Consider the following 15,169-nt stretch of genomic DNA (forward strand, 5'->3'; position numbering starts at 1 on the left):
TGGTCAAATGTGAAGAAAATGGGAGGAGAAGAGAGAGTCACTCCTACCACAAATGCCGCATCTCAGCCCACCAGTCAACCCGTCCCCATCTTTTTCATCACCACGTGGCATAATCATGGCTCTCATGCCTCAGCCCCGTCGTGTGCTTGTTTCATTAAGTAATCCCTGGCACAGACGCCATCACCGAGCTCTTCGTGAGGCATGGATGCCAGTTCTGCCCCCCCCGCCGCGTACCCCCTTTTCAGAAAGGTGAGGTAGGGCCGCCTTTCTCTGTTTACACTCTTCCCAGCGATGCATGGCCTAACCCCACCTGCAGCCCTGTTTGAAAGCCTTGTAACATTTTTCCTTAAAGTTATTTCCCCCAATTGTTTGAATGGCAGAAACAAAAAAAAATCTAAAAATTAAAAAAAAAAAAAACCCGAAGATCATAAGCCTAAACAGTAGTTGGTGGCTAATGCCTAAAAATACTATCATTTGAAATTATTCCTTTGGGTCTGGCAAGCCTCTGGGAAGCTGAGAGACCTGCGTTACGGTTCCAATCTTTGTCTCCCATCCCCCAGACACCCCCGTTTCACTGCCGCTGAGCTGAGAGATGCTGGGTGAGTGGGGCACCCCTGGGGGCCTCCCTTCCTCATGCCCGAGGGCTTCTAAGGGCCCCTCCAGCTCTAATTGATGAGTTGAAGTAAACTAATGCTTCTGAGATGAGTGGAGAGAGTGGGGAGCGAGGGCGTCCAGCGTGGGGCGGCTCCAGGCTGATTGTGGGACCAGAGGGCAGTGCCAAGGACACACCTGCCACCTCGGCTGCTCTCCAGAGAGGTTCTTAGTGTCGGAAGGAGCCAGAGCTCCCCTGGTCTAATCACGAGGAGTGAAAACCACCAGCCCAGTTTTAAAGAAGCCTAACAGCTGCTGACTTTTCTTCTTACACTATCCTCTTTAGATAAGTGGCCAAAAAAAGAAAAAAAAAGACATTCAATCCCAGAATATAGTTGTTTTCCGATTTGGTTGCTCATAGACCAGTTAGTTGTTCCCTCTTCTTTGTTTCCAGTCTCCACCGCAAGCTCCACCCGCCACTTGCAGGCGCTCATTCCTGGAGCCTCATCTAAAGAAGAAATGCTTCTCTTTCCTGATTACGCATGCAACACATACTTATTAAGTTTATTGTACAAAAGACTGGAAAATACAAAAAGAAGGAAGGGAGGAGAGGGAGGGAGGGAGGAAGGAAGGGAGGGGAAGAAGAAGGAAGGAAGGATCCAGAGATAACTGCTCTTAACAGTTGGATCTACGTCTTTCTAGTTAGAGCTATCTTTTTAAAAACCAGATTAAGATTACATTGCCTAACTGTTTTTTTAGTTTTCCCCACTTGACAACATAGGAACATCTTCCCAAAGTCTTAAAATATTCTTCCATAGCACCATTTTTGGTTACCGTAGAATATTTCATCTTCTCAGTAGATCCCTATTTAACCTGTTATAGACTACCCATATTATTTTAGGTTTTCGTTGTTGTGTTTTAAATAACAGAGATAAACATATTCTGATACATACGTTTTTTCCCTGCAGTCTCAGACCATTCTTTTAGGACAAAATATTTTTATAGATGGGTGGATTTCCTACATCAAAAAAAAATCTGCTGGGACTTCCCTGGTGGCACAGTGCTTAAGAATCCACCTGCCAACGCAGGGGACATGGGTTCGAGCCCTGGTCCGGGAAGATCCCACATGCCACGGAGCAACTAAGCCCGTGAGCCACAACTACTGAGGCTGCGAGCCACAACCACTGAGCCCGCATGCTGTAACTACTGAAGCCCACGCACCTCGAGCCCGTGCTCCGCAACAAGGGAAGCCACTGCAATGAGAAGCCCGCGCACCACAACGAAGAGTAGCCCCTGCTCGCCGCAACTAGAGAAAGCCTGCATGCAGCAACGAAGACCCAGTGCAGCCAAAAATAAATAAATAAATAAATTTATTTATTTTTTAAAAATTCTGTTTATTTTAAAAGCTTTTAATGATTATTATCAAATTACCCTTCAGAAACAATGTACCAATTTATAGTCCCATCAGCAGTGTATCTGTGTCCATCTCTTCACATCTTCACTGGCAGTGAGTGTTACTTTTTAAAAAATCTCTACTAATCTGATCATCCTGCCCTGATTTTAATATTTATTTACTCAAGGAGCAGAGCAGGGGAAAGGATTTTTCATGGAGGTGAGAAGAACCTAAGAGATGGGGAGCTGTGATTCTAAAGCATAATCTAAGCACACAATCAGTAAATATTTGTACAAATTCTATGTAGATCTTTTTTTAGCAGAGTTACTTTAGTATAATGAGTATATTGGCTGCAGTAGGAGACTTGCCTCAAAGTCCTTTGTACTTATTGGCTACAGGACAGAAAGTAAGCAAACAGTGAGGCCTCTCAGTCTCAGGTTTCTCTTATATGAAATAGCTGTTCAACCCACAGGGTGTTTGTGACAACGAAATAAGAAAATGTGCATAAAAGTCCTTTGGAAACCATGACAGCACTAAACCTATGCTGGGGATTCTTACTGTTGCTATCTCTAACCACAGTGAAAGATCATATTATACCTGACCTTAAATAAATCATGTTGTTTTTAGACAAATCATCCCATAATCCCTAGCCAACTAAAGGTCTTGCCTCTACAACCCAGCAGGATTAGACCTTCGTCCTGGAGATGTGGCAGACTATACAGGTGAGAGGAAGAGACCTCAGAGCCACTTCCTAACAGCCCAGGATCTTACAGTTTCACAAAGTAACCAGGCGCACGAGATAGATGCACCTACAAAACCAGTCAGGGATGTTGGAGAAGGAACTGAGACCAGCGTGTGCCCTCAGTCGGGGCAGTGAAAACTTGTGGTGGCACCAGGGGCCAAGCCGCTCCAGCTAAGAAGTTGTAGCCCTCAAGCAGGGCCAGACTGGAGGTGTCTATGCTTGGTAGAGGCTGGTAGGGAGCTGCTGTTTGCCTGGGATCCCTGGCGAAACTGCAGAGACCCAAAGGCCTGTGGGAAGCTGGTGAGGAGAGGAAGGGGTTTGGAGAGCCGGGGGTGTTTGCATTTGCTATGAAAGACAAATGGGGGGACAGAGGCCCAGAGAGCCTGTGAGCCCAGAGAGTTATTTCCTGGCAGTTTAAGCACAGCTGGTGGGAACGTAGAGGGAGGAGGGCCTGGGAAATGTGGGGAAGAGTGAGGCCATGATTCTCAGCTGCTCCGGGCAGCAGAAACTAGTCTGGTCCGACTGTTTAGCATTTGTGAGCTGTCCTTAGCATCTGAAGGAAGTGCCAGCAGAACCCACAGAGCCTTTAGAGCTGTGTGCTCAGCCTGCTGGGCTGGACGGGGGCGGGGAGCCTAATTGCTCCGACGTCAGCCTGACTTCAAGAATCCAGTTACCTCCTGGACCCTAACAAGGGGCTGAATCCAGTTGCTATCCCAGCTAAAGCCCAAAGTCCTTCTATTTATAAAACTTCCCAAGTTCTTAGCTACTTCTATCTTTGGCCCAATATACTGGATTGGCCCAAAAGTTCGTTCGGGTGTTTCCATAACACCTTACGGAAAGCCTGAACAAACATTTTGGCCAACTCAATAGGAAGCATAATAATTTGGGGAAGAAAAAAATTACTGTCATAGGAAACGTTGAATTGTTACCTCACTTAACCCTCACTCCATCTTACAAAATAGAGACTAGTATTGTCTTCTCGTCAGAAATAGCATGTTTCAGAAGCAGTTTCAGAAACAGATGCCAAACTCAAAATCTGATAGCAGAGGCATCCCTAGTAATACTACATGCTTGAGTTTCCAGAAGCTTCCCTGAATTTTTTGCACTCTAATTAGAAATTAGGTGTTTATTTCTTAGGGGAAAAATCAGGCCAATTTTTGGCTTTGGAGCCCAAGGATGGCACGTAGGTGTGTCCAGGGATTCAGGGTTTGGTTCTCGAAGAATTGCAACCAGGCACTGAATGTGCAACTGTCTTGTCCTGCTCTTCTGAGAGGGAAAAAGATGGAGTGAACGAATATGGAGTTTAAAGCACAAAGAATCCCAGCTCCATCCTGCCAGCTCTACCAGCCCCAGTTATTTTGAAATGAAACTCACTTTAGAAATGCAAATGACTCACCATTTGGAGTTAGGGTTTCAGCGTCCGCCAAGCTAACTGTGGCTTTGAAGACCTTTTGGGAGCTGGCTGTTAGCCCGGGAATACCTCCCCCACCCCCGGGGATACCTCCCTCCCGGGGATACCTCCCCCCCCCCGGGGATACCTCCCTCCCCCCGGGGATACCTCCCTCCCGGGGATACCTCCCTCCAGGGGTTGCTGCTGGAGCCAGAGGAGATCGGGACAGTAAAAGGGCTTTTGGTAAAGTGTGAAGGAACATTCAATTTTATAGTGATAGTGTCGAGTCCTGAATATCTCGCAGCCCCTTGAACTAGCCAATGGAAGAGACAAGATTTTGCAAGGACTCTATGCCACTGCCCTGGGTAGACAAAGTCTTGGTCTAGAGCTGCTTCTATTCTTTTTTTTTTTTTTTTAAGATTTTTTTGATGTGGACCATTTTTAAAGTCTTTATTGAATTTGTTGCAATACTGCTTCTGTTTTATGCTTTGGCTTTTTGGCCACGAGGCATGTGGGATCCTAGCTCCCTGACCAGGGATCAAACCCACACGCCCTGCATTGGAAGGCGAAGTCTTAACCACTGGACCGCCAGGGGAGTCCCCTAGAACTGCTTCTGTTCTTAAAATCTGATTTCCCATTTCTCCCTGCCCCTCCTCCCAGACAGCACCACAAAGACTGGGGCCTCTCTTGGGCAGGGTTCTCTGCCAGATTGAGTCAGCCCATGACACTGCAGCTGCACGGGTCGAAGAAAAAAACATACCTGGGGCCCCCAACAGTAAAGCCGTGTGAAAGCATCTGAGATGCTGTGCGGGGAGGAAGTGGAGAAGGCAACAGAGGAGGGAGCTGGGAGAGGAAGAGGGGAAGAGAAAGCCCAGAGTTCAAGATATCTCACAAGCGCCCGATACAAACTGCTTACTGCTCCATGCCCAGCAGGCTCCCCAAACAGGCCTCAAGGCTGGTTTATCAGATGCTAAAATCCCTCATTTCCATTTCCAGGGGGAGTTTTATTTCTGAATAACTGAGCTAGATAAAATAACTGAGAAGCAGCAGGGCCTCACCGGTTAAGAGCTAGGACTTCTGGGCAAAACTGCTTGGGTTTGAATCTTGACTTCACCTCTTCTGAGCTGTGTGACCTTGGGCAACATAATTAACCTCTCTGTGCCTGAGTTTTTCTTATCTGTAAAGCAGGACTAATAGTAATAGCACCGGGTTCTTACATTACTGTACAAACTATGGGAGTTAATCTTTACTGAATACTTAGAACAGGTCCTGGCACATAGTTTCCTTAACGTTTTAAAAATAGATATTATTATTATTATTATATTATTATTTTGGCCATGCCTAGTGGCTTGCAGGATCTTAGTTTCCTGACCAGGGATCGAACCCATGCCCCCCCACAGTGGAAGCGTGGAGTCCTAACCATTGGACCACCAGGCAAGTCCCAAAATAGACATTATTTTATTAATGCATCTCCCTGACTAGATATATGCTCTGAGAGCAAGGCCCTGTCTGGACTTGCTTACTGTACATCCAGTGCTTAGCGCAGCATATAGTAAACAGTCAACTCTCTGGAGAAAGGGACCCTCTCAAACCCTTCCTAGACTCCCCACTACAGAGAAGGAGGGCTGCAGCTGCGGCTCCACCCACGCAAGCAATAAAAGGCACAGCTGCTAGCAGTCAACGAACCCAAAGTGACCCCTGGAGCTATGCCATGACACAGTTCCCTGTTCTCAGACCCCCAGACTTCTCCTTGTCTTCACCGCACAGGATGTAGGGCCCAGAACTTATTTGCCTGGAGGAAGCGTTTGGTCTCTGAGTCAGGAGTGTCTGCCCAGGTTCAGGTGTGGGCCAAGTGTCCTCGGTCCCCCACACTCCCCTGGGGAAAACAGTCAGCAGCCCAGATAGCTCTGTGGCTTGTGGGCAGAGAGCCAGCCTCCTTCCCCTGCCCTCCAGGCACCTGATCCTTCTGCAGAGGCTTGGGCTGCACGCATGTGTAACAGAGAGCTAGCTCCAGCCCAAAGTTTCTTCCTGAAAATGTCGACATCTCTCCCTCAACTCACAAGGCAATCAGCATTTGCGGGACCCTGCTTGGCCCTCCCCAAGCAGAACTCTAGTGGGGACCAAAGTATAGTGATGTCAGTGAGGTTCACTGAATCCAAGTCATCTATATCATATGTAGCGCCGAGAAAGAATAAAAACCAACAATGAAACACTCCATTGAGTTTAAGATATACTCCAATTTCATAGAAGCTACAATATGAAAAAATTGCATCTTAGAATTGATGAAAACAGAGCACCATTACTACATGCAAACAGCAGGAAGAAAAGAGAAGTGATCAGAGGAGAACATTCACACGTTCCACCAATGCATCTACCTGCCATGTACTCTGCCCTCCCTCTTCTGACAATGGGTGAACTGCCCACACTCCCATCTACACCAACCCCTGCACCTATGAACTGGGTCCCATCCCCTCTCAACAACTTAAGGATACATCGCTCCAGCAATCCCCACTCCTCTCCTCTGCATGGTTAATTTTTCCTCTCATTTGTTTCCACTGCCTAAAACTATGAAATAATGTCTTCCTTCTTGATCCCTCTCCAATTCCATTCTTGGCTGCATTTTACACAAAATTCCTTAAAAGAGATGTGCACTCTTACCTTGTCCTCTCCTCCCACGTGTTTCCTTGAACCCTGATGGGAACACCAGTCTTCCATCCCCATTGCTCCATCTAAACAGGTTTCTGTCTAGGTCCCCAGTGACCTTCCTTTGCCAAATCCAAGGGCTGACCCTAGTCCTTAGCTTCCTCCTCTCAGCAGCAATTGGCTTCCAAGATACTACTCTCTCCTGGTTCCCCTCCTCCCCTCCCTGATCCTCCTCCATACACTGGCTTTCCCTGAGGACCACACCTCTTTTCTACCTGCCCTCAATGCCCTGGTGATCTCACCCAGTCCTGTGGCTTTAATTACCATCCTCACTTTAATAACTACGGTCCCCAGCTCTGGCCTCTCTTCTGAACTCAGGGCTTGTATCTCCTGATAGGCATCTCAAACTAATATGTCCCAAACCAAACTTTCGAATTCTAACCTCAAGAAATCTTCTCCATCTTAATTAATAATTCTCTCCAGTTATTCTGGCCGAAAACCTTAGAATTCAAATCATCCTTGACTATTCATCCAATCCATCAACAAATCCTTTTGGATTTCAAAATATCCAGAATAAGATTGCATCTCACAACTTCCGCTTGCTGCCACCCTAGCCCAAATCCCCATCCTCTTTTACCTGGGCTGTCGCAATAGTCTTCTACTGGTTTCCCTTTGGCCACTCTGTCTCCAGCATTCTATTTCCCACTCAAAAGCCAGAGTGGTACTTTCAAAGGACACCAGACCCTGAACTGTCTTTGTTCAAATTCTCCAAGGCTCCCGTCTCAGGCAGAGGAAAGCCCCTCCTGCAGGGTCTAGCTCCTGGCCTCTCCCCTCTCTTGGTCGGCTCCAGCCACGCGGGCCTCCTTGCTATTTCTGGAATACACTGCGCACTCTCCCACTTGGGTTTCTTCTTCCCCCACCATGACTGACCCATGTACTCACCGCCTCACCCGCTGCAGGTCTTTGATCCACTGTCACTTTGTCAGTGTGGCCTCCCCTGACGTCCTCCACACAATGGCCCTCCCCAATGTCACCCCGCCCCCTACCCTGCTTTCTTTTCCTGCACGTGTCACGCCCTCACATATTGTACATCTATGTGTTGTTTTGGGGCTGTGACTGTGGCCCCCACTTGCACGTCAGCTCCATGAAGTCAGGGATTTTGTTCACCGCTGTATCCTCAGCACCTCAGACACCGTGTGGCACATGGAGACGCTCCAAGAAGATTTACGGAGCGACTTCTGATGTTGCAGAAAACTTTCTTTATGCAGAAATGTTAGGACCATGACTAGTTTTCCTATTTCTTTCTACAACTAGATCACTGGGAGATAAAAGAAAAGCGTATACATAAGTGTTTCCTGGAAGTCGCCTGAAAACACAGAAAGCAGCTGCCCTGTTAATCTTACAAAAGGATCTTGTCTGAAAGCATCTGTTCATGGCCTGAGTGTGCTTGTGCAACAGAGGAGTCCGGCCAGGCTTCAGGGGGTCACTGAAATGACCAGAGGGTATTACAGCCAAGGATCTTCTTACCCTCCCTCGCCTACCCCCTCGCCCCTTGCCCTCTTCGTCTCTGCCTATAGGGGCCTGACCATCCTTGCTCAACTTCTCTCTCCCTTTCCCCACCGGGTCTCCCTCTTTGCACCCTCGGCTCTTTACCAGACCCTTCTTAAGCCATTTATAAGCTTATGTGGCCCCAGCTGGACCTGTCTGTCTCCTCCCCAACAAGCCCCTCTCCCCAACCAACACTGTGAAGCATTTGAAGGCTGGGGTTGTGTCTGACTTATCTTTGTACCCCTAACACCTAACACAGTGCCTGGCATATTGTAGGTGCTCGAGAAATGTTTGCTGAATGACTAAATGAACTCTCCACTGTTGACAGGCTGGCTTTTTCACAATTTCCCAGAGACAGGCTGAGCTTATCCTTGGCAAAGCTTTGCTCATGCCATGCTCTCCAACCAGTATTCCCTACCCTCTCATTTCTACACACATACATACACACGCACGCACATGCACACACACACGTACACACACACACATACACACACACACACAGCTATCCTTCAATAGCTAACTCTTAGTTAAGCAGAATATTTCAACTCAAAAAGTATTTACTGTCTATTTACAACATTCTAATACTGTACTCAATGGTTGATAAAGGTAAGTTGTGTTTGATTTATTGACACAAGTTTCATCAAATACTATTTTCTTTATGAGGCCTTTCTTTATAATTCCAAGCAATGCACATCTGTCCCCTGTTGGCAGACACACTGCATGGAGGGTTGGTTTGAGAGAGAGGTCGTAAAGCACTGCCATGTGGTGATGCGGTGGGGTGTAAGGGCTGGGGTCAGACTTCCTGGTTCAATCCCAGGTTTCCTACTTACTAGCTGTCTGGCCTTGGCCCAATAACTGTCTATCTGAGCATCTGTTCCCTCATCTATAAAATAGGGATAATAATAACCTCCTTCAGAGGGCTGTTGGGAAGATTTAATGAAAGCACACAGAAGAAAAGAAAAAAGAAAGAAAGCACATAGATCATGATCAATGAACAATAGCTGTTATTATCTCACAGTTTAAGCCTTTGATATGATTTACTACTTTATGTGGTACTGTGTTTTATTTTCTAATTCTGTCATACATGTAAATTCTCTCTTAAATGACAGTTCAAGTTCCTGGAAGGCAACAATCATAAACAAATAGGCCTAGAATGAACAGAGAGGAATTAAGTTGTTCTAATTACGAGTTAATTCATGGTTCCCAAAGCTGTATCATTTTTACTACTTGGCAGGTCATTTTCTCAGACTAGGGTTAGGGAAGAGAGGCAGGCATTTCATATACGGTTACATAAACAATTAGGTATTTGTAAGTCACCATGGCTGATGGGAGTGTGTTGTGTGGGAGAGTGTAAAGGACCCCTTTGGCCCAGAGCTGCCTTCTTTTCCTAATCAGCTGGAATGATTAATTAGAAGCAATGCTACATAAGGCATAAGCCTACAAAAAGGCTCGGCCTTGGCTCTCCATGCTGGTTCTGCCTTTGTCTAGCTGTGTTACTTCGGGTAAGTTATTTAACCTCTGTTTCCTTATTTGCAGAGTGAAGATGATGATAATAGTCTCACCTCCTAGGGTTATGGTAAGAATTAAATGTTAAGTGCCAGGCACACAGTTAAGGGCTCAATATGTGATTATTTTTATGACCACTTCTTTGTTCATTTGCTCCAGTTCTGGGGCAGGTCTTAGGGCCAGGCCACCAGTGGATGTGTTTTAACACTTCCAGGCCACAGAAGGGACCTGTTTGAGTGTCACACAGGTGACAGAAGCTTGCCTTGTGCCAGGAGTGTCCCCTGCCCTGAGAGAGTGCCCAGACATCCCCAACTACTCCTCCGTTAGGGGGTAGCTGGGGCTCCAGAAAAAGCCAAACTTCTATTGCTATTATTTTATTTGCATTTCTCAAACTAACCTTATAACATGCATCTTAATGGTTTATAATTGCCTGGTTAGCTGTCTTCTTCATCAGAATGGGGATTGTCAGATCAGAGAATGTACATATTATGTTCACTGCTGTATACTCAATGTCTGTGACTGAGCAAGAGCCACGCATTAAGGGACTGACTGACCAACTGAATGAATGAATGAGGTCCAGGACTATCTCCTGCCCATTCTCTGTGACACACCCAACTCAGGCACATTGCTTTACACTGTATGCTCAGTGACAATAAGCCAATGACCTTATCCAACCTCCTCATTTTATAGATGAAGAAATTGATGCTCAAAGTACTGGTTAAGTAACTTGCCTAGGGCACCCATATCTGTATGTTATCCACCTCTGGGCACTAGCAAGTGCAGTCTTCTCTGTGACATCTTGATTTTAAACATCTCCCATATGTAACAGCTGTCTAGATGACTATCCTTCTGACTTGGAGGTGGAGTGACTGCCTTCTTTTTTTAGAACTAACATATTTAGAACTAATCCACTTGACAGACGGGTTGCTTTCTGTGGTTAAGAGAGGGATTTTATTAGTGCTGCCTACTTATTTATTTTATATGTATTTATTCTGGATATATATGTATATATTGCTGTCTAGTGTAACAGCATTTCTATCATTTCTTTTCTTTTTTTTTTTTTTTTTTTTGGCCAAGCCACACAGCTTTCAGGATCTTAGTTCCCTAACCAGGGATTGAACCTGGGCCCCCAGCAGTGGAAGCGCAGAGTCTTAACCACTGGACCAGCAGGGAATTCCCTATCATTACTGTTTCTAAAACAGCAGAATATCTGATTGATGTTGACTCAGCTTTGCTAAGCTGCTATCATTGCTTTCTCCTAATTTGCCTTTACGTTACTGTTATGCATTTACCCTCAGGTCTACCTTTGTAGAACAGTATTAATTCACCTATTAACTCACAAAATAAGGAAAACCCAACAACCAACAGTGCTAAGACTGGTAAGCCCACTGCCCACTTAACCTTGAAATGTGGCACCAGAAGAACGTAGTTCTTCTACTTGCCTGTTATACACCAGATATTTACGAGATCTCTACTATTTTGCCAGCATGTTATTGAATTCAGTTATCCGATTTCTTACATTATCCTTCTAAATTAAAAATAAATCAGTTCCTTGATTTTTTCATTTGTTTTTCCATTCACTAGGGGACCCAGGGGGAGAATAAAATATGGCGGTTCCAGGAAGGGAAGTTTCAGGGCAAGGGAAGGAGGAAGCAGATGGGAAAGAGGAAGAAGACAGGTGGGAATGAAGAAGATGAACCTGAAACAGGAAGTTGAGGAGAATACAGGGAAAAGGCAATGAATGCAAAAGGTATAAGACTATTTTTATGTAATTATTTAACCATGTACAGTATGCATAAAAAAGCCTGGAAGGAGATACACCAGTATGATAACCGTAGATCTCCACTCTTACCTGCTGTGCAACGTACGGTGCTCTAGGGCAGGCAAGGTGCCGTTCTCTACCCCATCCACATCGGCTCGGCCACATGGCTTGCTCTGGCCAATGGAGGGTGAGTGGCAGTTCCACTACACTAGTTTCAAGTGAAGACCTCAAGAGGCAACATGTTTTTCTGCTTACCCTCTTGCATTCTTGTGATCTCCCACTGGGAAAGAAATATCTCCTGGTAGGTGCTGGTCTGAGGAAAATGAGGAGACACATGCAGGTGATCAGACTCAAACCAACTCAGCCTGAACCCAAGCCCAGCGCAGCTCAGCTGAGTGCCCAGAGCCTCACTGGACCCAGGAAAGAGAATATTAATGTTTGTTGCTGTCGACTGTTTAGATTGTGAAGTTGGCTGTTGTGTGGCAAAAACGGATTCATTCTGATCATCTCTGAATAATGGAATAGTTGATGGTTATTTTCTTCCTTATTATTTTCCGTATTTTCCAAGTATATTTGAATGAGCTTGCTTTACCTTTAGAGGAAAAAAATAAATAAAGCATGAGGAAACACGCATTTCCTACTAAGTCCTGCATTATTATAATACAAGATCAAACTTATCTGAACTGTACACACAAAGAATATAATTTATAAGACTGTTAAGGCAACTTCAAAAGCACCAGTATACTGATTCATATGCATTTTTCTCTCACATTCCTCTCTCTGCACAGTTAACAATGAAGTTCACACGTCTATTCTCTTAACATATATTCTTCGTGTTTTGAAAAGAGCAGCTGTTTCCGAGGTTGTGTTTTAGGATCTGATTACATCACACACAAAGGCAAGCTCAGGGGCCTGGGAGATTCTATTCAGTTTGAAAGAACTAACACAAAGCTAATTCTCTGTCAAGGGTTGAACCAACCCCTTCCTTTCCCATCATTCTTTTTTTTTTTTTTTTAAGTTTTGGCTGCCCTGGGGCTTCGCTGCTGCCGGCAGACTTTCTCTAGTTGCGGTGAGCGGGGGCTACTCTTTGTTGTGGTGCGCAGGCTTCTCACTGCGGTGGATTCTCTTGTTGCGGAGCACGGGCTCTATGTGCGTGGGCTTCAGTAGTTGTGGCATGCGGGCTCCGTAGCTGTGGCTCGCGGGCTCTAGAGCGCAGGCTCAGTAGTTGTGGTGCACAGGCTTAGTTGCTCTGCGGTATGCAGGATCTTCCCGGACCAGGGCTCAAACCCGTGTGCCCTGCATTGGCAGGCGGATTCTTAACCACTGCACCACCAGGGGAGTCTCTCCCATCATTGCTTGGTCAGGATAATTTTTTTGCTTTACTGATTTTTCTCATTCATTATGGGATGTAAGGAGGCAAGAATAAAATAAAAGGGGCAAGGGGACTTCCCTGACGCTCCAGTGATTAAGACTCCGCACTTCCACTGCAGGGGGTGTGGGTGCAATCCCTGGTCGGGGAGCTAAGATCCTGCATGCTGGGCGGTGTGGCCAAAAATAAAAAATAAAATAAAAGAATTGCTTTATAAGTGGTTTAAAAATAAATAAACAAATCAATAAAAAGGGGGAGGAAAGGAACCTCAAAGAATGTATGGAGGGGAAAGAGGAAGAAGACTGATGGGGATGAAGAAAATGAATCAGAAAGAGGAAACTGATGAAAAGCAGAGAAGTGGGGAAACAAGGCAGTGGGTGAAATGGGAGGGGCTGGGGCTGCTGGAGGAGAACTAGTCAAAGTGGCTTCAGAAACTTGGGGTCGCTTGGTTCCTCCCTGTCCACACCTGCACCCACTGTCCACATCTGTGCTACACCAGTGCCACAAAGCCAGACTCTCCCTGACCTTCCAGCCCTCCCCAGCCTGACCCTCCCCTCTTTCCTCCAATAACTCACCTCTCCCACCTCTGCCTCCTGCATCCCGACTCAGTCACTCTGTGTCTGCCTTCCTGTGTTCTCAGTCACTTTGTTCTGCTTCCAAAATTCTCTCCAGTTCCTCTTGGCCCTTCCAAATTCTGACTATCCTTCAAGGCCCCATGCAAGCTTCCTGCTCCCTGAAGCATTCCCAGCCCACACTGAGGTCACCCTTCTCTGAACTCTGGCCCAGGTCTCTCCCCTGAGCTCCAGCCTCATAAATCTGATCTCCCCCTTGGTGTCTAGCAGTATCTCAAATGTGTCCGACTTTTCCAAACCCTACATTAGGATGTAAGCTCTACGAGGCAGAGACTGGGTTTGGTTTATTCACTGCTGTATCCCAGTGCCCAGAAGAGTGCTTGGCACCAAACAGGCACTCAATAACTATTAGTTGAATGCACCCCAGTGTTCATAGCAGCACTATTTACAATAGCCAAGATATGGAAGCAACCTAAGTGTCCATCAACAGATGAATGGGTAAGGAACATGTAGTATATACATATACAATGGAATACTACTCAGCCATAAAAAAGAACAAAATTTTGCCATTTGCAGCATGGATGGACTTGGAGGGCATTGTGCTAAGAGAAATAAGTCAGACAAAGAAAGACAAATACTGTATGATTTCACTTATATGTGGAATCTAAAAAATATAACAAACTATCGAATTTAACAAAAAAAGCAGCGGACTCAGATATAGAGAAAAAATTAGTGGTTAGCAGTGGGGAGAGGGAAGGGGAGGGGGCAATATAGGGGTGGGGGAGTGGAAGGTACAAACTATTGGGTGTAAGATAGGCTCAAGGATGTATTGTACAACACGGGGAGTATAGCCAGTATTTTGTAATAACTGTATATGGAAAGTAACCTTTAAAAGTTATATAAAATTTTTTAAAAAATAAAAATAACTATTAGTTGAATAAATAAATGAACTCCTACAGCAGCAACAGCCAGGAGGATATAATTTGCTTCTATTGCATTGCATACTGATGTCACTTGGCTGTCTAATTTTCCCAGCTGGCCTTTAGGATCAGGGACCCCATGGATTTCCTCTGGGCTTTTAGCACAAAGCTGTGCGCATAGGTGATTTAATCACTGATTAAACAGCCAAGTCCCACAGCAGAACAAGCCCATGTCTAAAGCCACCTTTCTCAAAGCCTGGGAACCACATGCTAACTCATGAAAAGAATATATTTATTCCTAACCACAGATTTTCTTTTAAATTAATTACTTTATTTATTTATTTGGCTGTGTTGGATCTTCATTGCTGCACGCGGGCTTTCTCTAGTTGTGGTGAGCGGGGGCTACTCTTCATTGCAGTGCGCGGGCTTCTCATTGCGGTGGCTTCTCTTGTTGCAGAGCTTGGGCTCTAGGCGCATGGGCTTCAGTAGTTGTGGCACACAGGCTCAGTAGTTGTGGCTCACGGGCTCTAGAGCGCAGGCTCGGTAGTTGTGGCGCACGGGCTTAGTTGCTCCGCGGCATGTGGGATCTTCCCAGACCAGGGCTCGAACCCATGTCCCCTGCATTGGCAAGCAGATTCTTAACCACTGCGGCACCAGGCAAGTCCCTCCTATCTGCAGATTTTTAAGCATGTGGGGTTGAGCCCTGTATCAGGTCAGTATAATACTTTTTCGT

The sequence above is a fragment of the Balaenoptera physalus genome (genome assembly GCF_965194825.1).
Source record: "Balaenoptera physalus genome assembly, chromosome: 3".
Lineage (NCBI taxonomy): Eukaryota > Metazoa > Chordata > Mammalia > Artiodactyla > Balaenopteridae > Balaenoptera > Balaenoptera physalus.